The sequence below is a fragment of the Hyperolius riggenbachi genome, chromosome 1 (genome assembly GCF_040937935.1).
Source record: "Hyperolius riggenbachi isolate aHypRig1 chromosome 1, aHypRig1.pri, whole genome shotgun sequence".
Classification (NCBI taxonomy): Eukaryota; Metazoa; Chordata; class Amphibia; order Anura; family Hyperoliidae; genus Hyperolius; species Hyperolius riggenbachi.
The window spans coordinates 372,591,867-372,603,148 of NC_090646.1; the positions used below are offsets into that span (position 1 = coordinate 372,591,867).

At 48.3% G+C, this 11,282-nt stretch overlaps 1 pseudogene; it reads left to right on the forward strand.

The window, feature by feature from the left end:
* LOC137515959 (structural maintenance of chromosomes protein 2-like) overlaps window positions 1-11,282 on the forward strand; it is a 77,052-nt pseudogene that overhangs the window by 23,578 nt on the left and 42,192 nt on the right.

The following is an 11,282-nucleotide window of genomic DNA, read 5'->3' on the forward strand; positions in this document are numbered from 1 at the left end:
ATTATTAGCATTCATATTAAATGAGTGATGCGCTTAGAGCTTTAACACAGTTTTACGTCCGTAGTCGTGCACTCTAGCAGAAGAGGTCATAGGTGCTTTTCTAGCTCCAATCAGAGAAGTGCCTATGACCTGCTAGGGGCGGAGACACCTTTTGAGTATGTTAAAAAAAAATTTACTTCTTCTGGACCGACGCAGTACAAATCTACGTCGGGCAGGGGGCGCTGCGGTTCTGACTGGACGTAACCTCTACGTCCCATTCACCGCGCGTCCCTGTCGCTCTCGACGCTTTCTCCCCGCCGCAATTTGCTTGCCCGGCCGTCTCTATGACTGCAGAGCACTATGAGCCGGGCAGGAGCCGTTTTCATTGGCTCCTGGCCCTGTCATTACTGAAAGCCGTTCCCATTGGCTTACATTGAGTGACAGGGTCAGGAGCCAATGAAAGTGGCTCCTGACCGGCGCACAGCGCTCTGCCGTCAGAGACGGCAGAGAGAGCAGCCTGCGGCGGGGACAGAGCAGGGTGACCAGCGAGAGTGGCGGATTTTTGCGGCGATTCTTCGGTATGTGGCGTTTTAGTGTACCAGCAGCCTCTGATCCTTAAGGCGGCAGAGGCTGCTGGTACCGAAGTGGTTAAAGAGAAACATTTGGCCCGCCATTTTTCAGCAGTTTGTATACTTTGCATTAGAGTGCAAACTCATCCAGAATTTTGCACGTGTTGCACTTAGCCCTAATTGCAATCGTGCTACTTGCATGGGCGTCCGCAGAAACATTTCCAGGGGGGGGGGGAGAAATAGCGCGGCAATTGGGGCCACGTTGTGTGTAGCACGCTGAAAAATGGGGTTTGTGCGAAAAAATGGTTTTGGTCATGGACCAGAATGTGGGTGTGGTCACGTGTGGAGACAAATTTACATGGACTTAGCAATGGTGGGACATTAGATTGGGACAATGGTAGCGAACCTTTTGGAGGTCGAGTGCCCAAACTGCAACCCAAAAGTCACTTATCGCAAAGTGCCAACAGCAATTTAAGCTAAATACAAACGTTTTAACTCCTACATGAACATTATGGAAAATCCAAGTTGAAAATAAACTGTGACGATAAACCATTCCATCCATCCTACTCCTGAAAAATGTATTCATTTTTTTAGAACCTCCCAGTTTTATTTTCTGTTTTAAAAAGCTAAAAAAGTAGGTTTAATGCTATTGTCTCATAGGATGACGATTCAGCTTTTCCCATAGTCTCACAGTTAGCAATCATGTGACCCCCAACAAGACAAATTCAGCGATCGTTAGGGGCCCCCAACAAGACAAATTCAGCAATCGTGAGGCCCCCAACAAGACAAATTCAACAATCGTGAGGCCCCCAACAAGACAAATTCAGTAACCATGAGGCCCCCAACAAGACAAATTCAGCAATCGTTAGGGGCACCCAACAAGACAAATTCAGCAATCGTGAGGCCCCCAACAAGACAAATTCAACAGTCATGAGGCACATAAATAGACAGCATTTCGCATAAATAGGCAGAATGCTATCCTTAAAGAGGAACTCCAGCCTAAACAAACATACTGTCATTAAGTTACATTAGTCATGTTAATTAAAATAGATAGGTAATTTAATCTCTTACCCACCCTGTTTTAAAAGAACAGGCAAATGTTTGATTTCATGATGGCAGCCATCTTTTTGGTTGAAAGGAGGTGACATGGAGCATGAGACACAGTTCCAACTGTCCAACGTCCTGATCACCTCTCCCAGTTGCTAGGCAACGTTAACAACAACATAGGAAATCCCATCATGCTCTGCACAGCATCAGGGAAAAAAAGCCTGGGCTAAAAATGCAGCTAAAAATGATGCTTTGGTAAGAAAAACAAAGTTCTGATGCTGTGAAACTGTTAAAGAAACACTAAGCCTTTTCAGTTCTGCTGAGTAGATTTTTCTACTGGCTGCTGTGCTTGGCTGGCCTGGCAATACTGTTTTTGGCTGTATTGGGGATGTTGTGTGGGCTGAAAGGCCTGGCAGTGATGCTGTGGCCTGGCTGGCGATAATGCTTGGCTGGTTGAAGTAAATGCTGGCCTTACTGGTGGTGATGCTGTGGCCTTTTTGACAGTGATTGTGGGCTGGTTGGCTGGTGGTGATGCTGGGCTGGCTGGCCTGGATAGTTTAGGTAGTGACAGGAGCCCCCCAGTTTAGGTAGTGACAGGAGCCCCCCAGTTTAGGTAGTGACAGGAGCCCCCCAGTTTAGGTAGTGACAGGAGCCCCCCAGTTTAGGTAGTGACAGGAGCCCCCCAGTTTAGGTAGTGGCAGGAGCCCCCCAGTTTAAATAGTGACAGGAGCCCCCCAGTTTAGGTAGTGACAGGAGCCCCCCAGCTTAGGTAGTGACAGGAGCCCCCCAGTTTAGGTAGTGACAGGAGCCCCCCAGTTGAGGTAGTGGCAGGAGCCCCCCAGTTTAAATAGTGACAGGAGACGCCCAGTTTAGGTAGTGACAGGAGCCCCCCAGTTTAGGTAGTGACAGGAGCCCCCCAGTTTAGGTAGTGACAGGAGCCCCCCAGTTTAGGTAGTGACAGGAGCCCCCCAGTTTAGGTAGTGACAGGAGCCCCCCAGTTTAGGTAGTGACAGGTGCCCCCCAGTTTAGGAAGTGACAGGTGCCCCCCAGTTTAGGTAGTGACAGGTGCCCCCCAGTTTAGGTAGTGACAGGTGCCCCCCCCCCAGTGTATGTAGTGGCAGATGCCCCCCACTTCAAGTAGTGACAGGGACCCCCCTGTGTATGCAGTGACAGGAGTTCCCCAGGTTGGGTAGTGACAGGGACCCCCAGGTTGGGTAGTGACAGGCGCCCCCCAAGTTAGGTAGTGACAGGAGCCCCCAGGATAGGTAGCGACAGGTGCCCCTCACTCACCATCGTCCCAGCAGCCTTCCCCCCTGGCCGTCCCCGCTGTCAGGCAGGAGCAGCCCAGAGTCAGACCTCGGTATCAGCCGGCGACCAGTTAGAGCGTACACACGGTACTCGTGAACACCACGCTGCATATGCGGAAGTGATGTCACTTCCGCATATCAGTGCGGTGTCCACTAGATCCTAGCGCCCGCACTGGTGGTCACCGGGTGATCAGAGGGCTGACGCTGGGCTGCTCCTGCCTGGCAGCGAGGACGGCTGGGGGGGCAGATGCCCCAATTTGCCCGACGTGCGGACGCCCATGGCTACTTGCATTAGAGAGTGACTGCGTCCAAAATGTTGCATGTCTTGTGTTTAGCCGCAATCGCACTACTGAATTCCCAACCATTGGAATACATTGGAAAAACGTTTTTTTGGGGATCGCCAGCAATTGTCACCTGTGACCAAGGCAGAAACGGAGGGAAAACTGCTTCACTTCAAGGTAATCCAAATCACTTGAATAGTAGGTGAGGAGGGATTTTGTCAGCAGACACAGTACAGTAAAATACTAGCAGAAGTTTTAAGCCCAATCTACACGATACGATTCTTTGTGCGATTCAATTATGATTCTGTTTACGATCCGATTAAATCTGAAAATTAAACCTTCCCCACTTCACTAAAAAAGATTGTGGCATTGCTATCTGTATTTCCTCTGCATCTTCCTTGTCATTGCTGCCTATGTCTCTCAGCATGAACATGCTAAAATAACAGTGACCCGCAGCGTACCATACACCGAGCTGGAGGGGGTATTGGGCACAGCGGCGGGGAAGGGGGTCGGACACCCTCACCTGGGTCCCCCATCTGCGCTCCCCCTCTAGCTTAAGTTCACCCGCGGCATAACATACGCCGAGCTGGAGGAGGTAGCGGGCAGGAAGGGGGTATTGGGCACAGCGGCGGGGAGGGGGGTCGGACCGCCCTTCCCTCACCTGGCTCCCCCTCTAGCTTAAGTTCAGCAGCAGCCGCCGCTATTAGTAAGAGGCAGCGGGTGGGGATGACTCACCTCTAGGCCTGAACGATTTTAGGAAAAAGTTGAATTGAGCGATTTCTGTCTGAAATTGCGATTTCGATTCAATTCACGATTTCCTTCAAATCAAGCTTTGTTTCGCCTCTTTCCCCCTGTATCACGTTGTGCCCCCTTTGCCTCTTTATGCCTTCTCTGGGTCTCTCTCTTGCCCCCTTTGTGTCTCTGTGCCCCCTCTGTGCCTGCACTGTCTCTGTGTACACTCTGTCTCTCTGTGCCTCCTCTGTCCTCCAAGCTGCATCAGTTCTAGACATAGCTTCAAGCACGAGTCTAGCGATGCCCGTCTATCCACTCCTCCTGCAGGCTCTAATGCACGGAATACTTCCTGTATGTCATGTGACATGAGTAACCCAGAGTTTTTCCAAGCACCAAGACGGACAGCGTTAGACTCGTGCGGAAGGTATGTCCAACGCTGCGGGCCGCACAAGCCGGGACTTGAGAGGTTTAATGCCATTTCTTCAAACTTCCCCATGTGAAAATTAATAATGCGATAATTGTCACTTTGACGATTCCGAAATTGTGATGTTGGTGATCGCGATTTCGATTTAAATTCGATTTATCTTTCAGGCCTACTCACCTCTTCCGCGTTCCAGCATGCCCACTGTATTGTAAGTGGACGGCATTGCAGGAAGTGACGACAGTGGAACGCTGCTGTGCCCAATACCCCCTTCCTGCCCGCTACCCCCTCCAGCTTGGTGGCAAGTGTAGGACCGCCCCTAGGGGCAGGGCTCTACTTTTTGCTTGGACCGCCCTGGGGGCAGGGCGCTACTTCTTCTTGCTTGAAGGTTGAGGCACTTACTCTATTGTGTGTGTGTGTGTGTGTGTGTATAGTTTTTTTTTTTTTTTTTTTTTTTTAAACCACCACCTCTTCTCAAACTGAGGAGGGGAAAGTTTTAGCTGGGAATACTTTAAAGCAGGGATCTTAAAATCAATTTACCTGGGGGCCGCAGGAGGCAAAGTCAGGATGAGGCTGGGCCGCATAAGGGATTTCACAATCAGCAGCTCCATCCCCCACCGTCCCTTGCATTGATTTTTAGTTCAAAATCAAATTCACACTGAAGCGAACTATTTTGCCTATTTTACCTTATAGTTCACCTCAGTGCTCCCATTACAAGTGATCCGCCGTGTCCCCGCCGCAAAACAAGGGCTGCAGAGCCCCCAAATCGCCCAAGGGGCAATCTGCCGGCAATTCCTGGAAGGGGCAGAGCTTTCAGCTTCAGCTCTGCCCCTCCTGACGTCAATCGTGGCGCGATCGCCACCTCTGCCCGCCCCTCTCACTCTTCCTTCACAGAGAGGGGCGGGGAGAGGCGGCGATCTGTGTGGCGATTGACGTCAGGAGGGGCAGAGCTGAAGCTGAAAGCTCTGCTCCTTCCAGGAAATACCGGCAGATTGCCCCCCGGCGATTTGGGGGCTCTGCAGCCCTCGTTTAGCGGCGGATTACTTGGGAGCACTGAAGCGAACTATAAGGAAGCTTTTGCCAGTGCGGGCTACAAAATATTGCATCGAGGGCCGCAAATGCGGGGGGAAAATGAGTTGAAGTTACCCGGGGCTTCTAATGGTCCCCTGCAGACGTCCTGTGCCCACGCAGCCACTCCCCAATGCTCCGGCCCCGCCCCCCGGTTCACTTCTGGAATTTCAGACTTTAAAGTCTGAAAACCACTGCACCTGCGTTGCCGTGTCCTCACTCCCGCTGATGGCACCAGGAGCGTACAGCGCAGGCCCAGTATGGTCTGTGCCTGCGCCGTGCGCTCCTGGTGACATCAGGGAAAGCGAGGACACGGCAACGCAGGCACAGTGGTTTTGAGACTTTAAAGTCTGAAATTCCAGAAGTTAACCGGAGGCGGGGCCGGAGCATCGGTGAGTGGCTGCACGGGCACAGGATGCCTGCTGGGGACCATTAGAAGCCCCGGGTAACTTCAACTCAATTTCCTCCGACCACCTCCCCCCCCCACAGTATCCCTTTAAGGCTGACTGAAATGTCAGCGATGACAGATGTTAATGAAGTTTGCTGGTCTTGTACAGGCTCAAATGAAGCTGAAACATGCACAGCAAGAGTTAAAGACCAAACAAACTGAGGTAAAGAACATGGACAGCGGCTACAAGAAAGACAATGAGGCTTTTGAAGCCGTAAAGAAAAACAAAGAGAAACTTGAAGCGGAAATTAAGAAGCTTACCGTAATTATGAAGGTATACATGTCCTTTTTTCTGTTTTTTTTTTAATTTTTTTACTAGTACCCCTGTATAGACTGTATAATGTGAAATTATTTGTTTTTGTAGATGGAAAGGAAGAACAGCTTTTGGAAAAGCGTAGAGAGCTTTCCCGAAATGTTGGGCGCCTTAGAGAAACCTATGAGTCGCTGATGGCACGTTACTCCAGCCTGCACTTTGAATACAGGTAAGAGTCTATGCTAGTGTTTCTCAAACCTGTCCTAGTGACTCCCCAATGGTGCATGTTTTGCAGGCAACCTCACCTATGCACAGGTGGGGTAAAATGTGTCTCAGCTACATGGAATCCATGTAGCTGAGATACTAATCACACCACCTGTGTATAGGTGAGGTTGCCAGCAAAACATGCACTGTTGGGGAGTCATGAGGACAGGTTTGAGAAACACTTTTCCGATAAAACATGAACTAACGTTTATGCTCCCACAGTATGCAGTGCTTTAAAAGAAAATACGTGCGTGTATATATGTGTGTATATATATATATATATATATATATATATATATATATATATATATTTATAAAATATAAATATATATATATATATATATATATATATATATATATATATATATATATATATATATATAAAAAGCACAGGGAGTTGCAGCACACAGCTCTTTTCTTTATTTAGAGCAACAAATCATGCAAGCAGCAGACAGTTTCGGTCGTCCCGACCTTTATCAATGCCAAATAACAAATGAATACATGGTCATATATATACCCGCCCCAACAGGAAATGACATCATGGAAAAATGGGGTCCACCCCTCAGTTTCATCACCAGGCAGTGGAAAAACAAATAATACAACAAGTGTCAACCAAGTACACTTATCTCCTTAATCATTAATCAGTCCATGATCCAAATCACGTAGTAGTATTCTCTCAACCAGTGTAACAGTCAGTTTCTTTATATAGCCCTAAGAGAGGAGAAGATTATAAAAACAAGTGTAAGTCGAAATCTTTGTTTAGGCCACCTGGACTTAAACTACCTAACTTGTGAATCCACATTAGTTCTCTACGTTTTAACATTAAGATCCTGTCACCCCCCCGTCTGGGTTTCGGAATATGGTCTATAACCATATATTTTAGGTCCACATCTCTATGTCCAGCTTCCCTCCAGTGTTTCGCAACTGGAAGATCAGAACTTACTGCCCTGACAGAGCTCCTATGCTGTGAGATACGGTCCCGCACCTTTTGTGTGGTTTCTCCCACATAAAGCAGCCCGCAAGGGCAAATCAGTAAGTAGACAACATAGGAGCTCTGACAGGTGAGAAAATATTTGATCTTATATCCATCACAAAATGTGGACCCCTTGATCATATAGGTACATTCACTGCATGTGAGGCATGGGTATGACAACAACCTTTTTGAACCCAAGACAGTCTCAGTATGTTTCTGTATTGGTGGGGTATCAGCCCTCACCAATCTGCTACCCAAGGTTTCGTTCTTTCTGTAAGCAGGAATTGGCGGTGTACGGAATTCCGGAATTTCAGGGTAGGCACTGCCCAGAATGTACCAATGTCGTTTGATACATGACATCACTCTCCCCGAGAGTCCATGGAATTGGCACACAAAGGGCAGGCGGGGACCCTCAGATTCACCTCTCTTCCTTCTACCCTGTTCTCCGGTTAACAACGCAGCTGCCTCTTCCTGAAGTAAAGTATCTGGATATCCACGCTCCGAGAGCTTAGCAACCATCTGCTGTCTTCTCATGCCTATCCTATTAGGATCTGAAACAATTCTCTCTACCCGGAGTAACTGACTCCTCACTATGGAACGGAAGACAGCAGGTGGGTGGAAGCTCTCGAAGCGCAGGAGTTGGTTGCGATCAGTCGGTTTTTTATAAAAATCTGATGTGAGGGAACCAGCAAGTTTTCGAATAGTGGTATCCAAGAAATGTATCTCCTCATGGTCATAGGTAATCTCAAATTTAATGTTTGGATGAAACCGATTAAGTTCATCATGGAATGTCATAAGGGATCCAATGTCGCCCCGCCACACGGCGAACACGTCGTCAATGAAGCGCCACCAGACACCGCAGTGTCTGGAGAACGCCTCACTGACATACACGTGTGTGCTCTCAAGGTGGTGCATGAAAGCACCTGCAAAGGACGGAGCGACATTGGATCCCATGGCTGTACCCCGTTGTTGGAGATAAAAGACATCCTTAAACAAAAAGTAATTGTTGTCCAAAACAAAGTGAAATAGGGTCTCAAAAAAGCTAACTTGTGCCATATTGTATTCTCCACTGTTTTGGATCAAATCAATACATGCATTGATACCCTCACTCTGTGGTATAGACGTATACAATGACGAGACGTCCCAGCTCACCAGCCATGTCTCATCTGCAGGATCAATTTTCAATGCAGCGATCTTTCTGAGAAAGTCAGAAGTATCTCTGATATATGAAGGTATATGTTTTACCAGGGGTGACAAAACCTTGTCCAATAGTGTGGCACAGGGAGTAAATACCGACCCTATGCCAGCCACTATTGGACGACCAGGTGGTCTAGTAGCATGTTTATGCACCTTTGGCAAAGCATATATAACCGGTGTAATTGGGTGTGGTACAAATAGATAATCAGACAAATCCCTGGTAATTACTTTTGAATAAACTGCTTGATCAAGAATACTGCGTAATGCAGTTTTTAACTGGGGGGCGGGGTTCCCTGGTAGTCTTTTATATACACTTGTATCAGCTAATTGCGACATAATTTTATTTTCATAGTCTTTAGTGTTCATGACTACCAGGGCCCCGCCTTTGTCTGCAGGTTTCAAAGTAATGTCCCTGCGTTGGCTCAAATTATAAAGAGCAGTCTTTTCTCCCAGATTCAAGTTATTGCCCACATAGTCCTTTTTCCTCGAGTCAAGTAAATGATTGATGTCCCCATTTACCTTTTCAATAAACATTTCTACCCCAGTATAAGTAGTTGGGGGAACAAATCGGCTTTTAGGGAATAAACTAAACTGTTTACTGTTCAACATCACAGGTGTGGAGGACATAGTCACAGCAGGACGTAATAGGAAATGAGCCTTAAGTCTAATCTGCCTGAAAAGTCTGTAAACATCTTGTTTAAGGGTAAAGGTGTCCATAGAGGACTTAGGAGCAAAGCCAAGTCCCTTTTCAAGGACACATACCTCATCTTGCGATAACTGTGCATCTGAGAGATTCATTATGGCAGTCATCGTCTTTGGCTGCGCGTCACCCGGCGTTCCGGTGGATCGTGTGCTGTTGGAGGTACTGAAGCGGCCTCTCCTGTGCTTCCGCCCGGCTCTGTGTTTGTAGTGCCTCTGCCCCGTCTTGGGCGATACCTGGATCGACGTTGGCCCCGGCCTAAAAAACGGCCTACTGATGGAGAAGAAGAGCCGGATGTTGGGATAAAGGAGGAAGATGGCGCACGTTCAGTGCGTGAGGCACGCCAAGTCCGCCCACCAGCTGCGCTCCAGTGATAGACCTCGTTGCGACGGTAGTCTTCCTGGTCGCGTTCGAACTTGGTGCGCTTACGTTCCTGGATGACGTAGCGCAGGTCCTTGAGCGTCTTCTCCACGCGTTCTTTGGTGCTGGCGAACTCCTCTGGCGAGAGTACGTTGCGTAGCTCCGCCTCCACCTCCGCAGCCCGAGTTTGCAATACCGGTATTTCCTTTTGAATGTGGGAGATGGTTAATGTAATAATATCAAATGAGCACTTATTCAGGATTTGTCCAAAGAGGCTCTTGAACTCGTCCGAGTCCGCAAAGAGAGTTGGTGTGAGTCTCACCCTCAAGCCACGTGGAATATGGCGTACCCGGTGATACTCTGCTAAGGTGATGCAATGTAGTTCCAAGGCTAATTGTCGTTTCAAGAGCTTTTCCCAAGCTCTGGTATTTACAGTAGGGGTCCTCTGGGTAAGGAAATCCCGAGACCCCGATACTTCAGTGTGTATCTTAGTTATCTCCTCTGCAGTATAGGAGAATATTCCACTGGTAGGAGTAACAGATGGAGGCTCCATATAGACAGGCGTTTAGCACGCTGACCCAGGGCAGTCAATACAAAGTCCAGGGGGGGTCAACAGCTATCACAAGCTGAGAAGTTGAAGGAGCTACGCAACGTACTCTCGCCAGAGGAGTTCGCCAGCACCAAAGAACGCGTGGAGAAGACGCTCAAGGACCTGCGCTACGTCATCCAGGAACGTAAGCGCACCAAGTTCGAACGCGACCAGGAAGACTACCGTCGCAACGAGGTCTATCACTGGAGCGCAGCTGGTGGGCGGACTTGGCGTGCCTCACGCACTGAACGTGCGCCATCTTCCTCCTTTATCCCAACATCCGGCTCTTCTTCTCCATCAGTAGGCCGTTTTTTAGGCCGGGGCCAACGTCGATCCAGGTATCGCCCAAGACGGGGCAGAGGCACTACAAACACAGAGCCGGGCGGAAGCACAGGAGAGGCCGCTTCAGTACCTCCAACAGCACACGATCCACCGGAACGCCGGGTGACGCGCAGCCAAAGACGATGACTGCCATAATGAATCTCTCAGATGCACAGTTATCGCAAGATGAGGTATGTGTCCTTGAAAAGGGACTTGGCTTTGCTCCTAAGTCCTCTATGGACACCTTTACCCTTAAACAAGATGTTTACAGACTTTTCAGGCAGATTAGACTTAAGGCTCATTTCCTATTACGTCCTGCTGTGACTATGTCCTCCACACCTGTGATGTTGAACAGTAAACAGTTTAGTTTATTCCCTAAAAGCCGATTTGTTCCCCCAACTACTTATACTGGGGTAGAAATGTTTATTGAAAAGGTAAATGGGGACATCAATCGTTTACTTGACTCGAGGAAAAAGGACCTTGGCCTCGATTCATCAACACTTAGCAAATTTGTTAACAACAGTTTGGTAAAATACTGAATTTGTTAACTTCATTTCAGGATTCAACAAAGTTATCTACAGCTGTTAGCGAACATTCGTTAACGATTCGGTAACGATTCGCTAAAACGGAAGAAAGTGCAATTCATGAAAAAGAAAGTGGGCGTGGTTTAGCGTTACATTTAGGATTAGTTATCTCCTTCACTGCTCTGTCGTTATTCCTGTCAGATCATTGCTGACAGAGAAGATGGAGCCATTTGAAGTGGTTATGTAGCA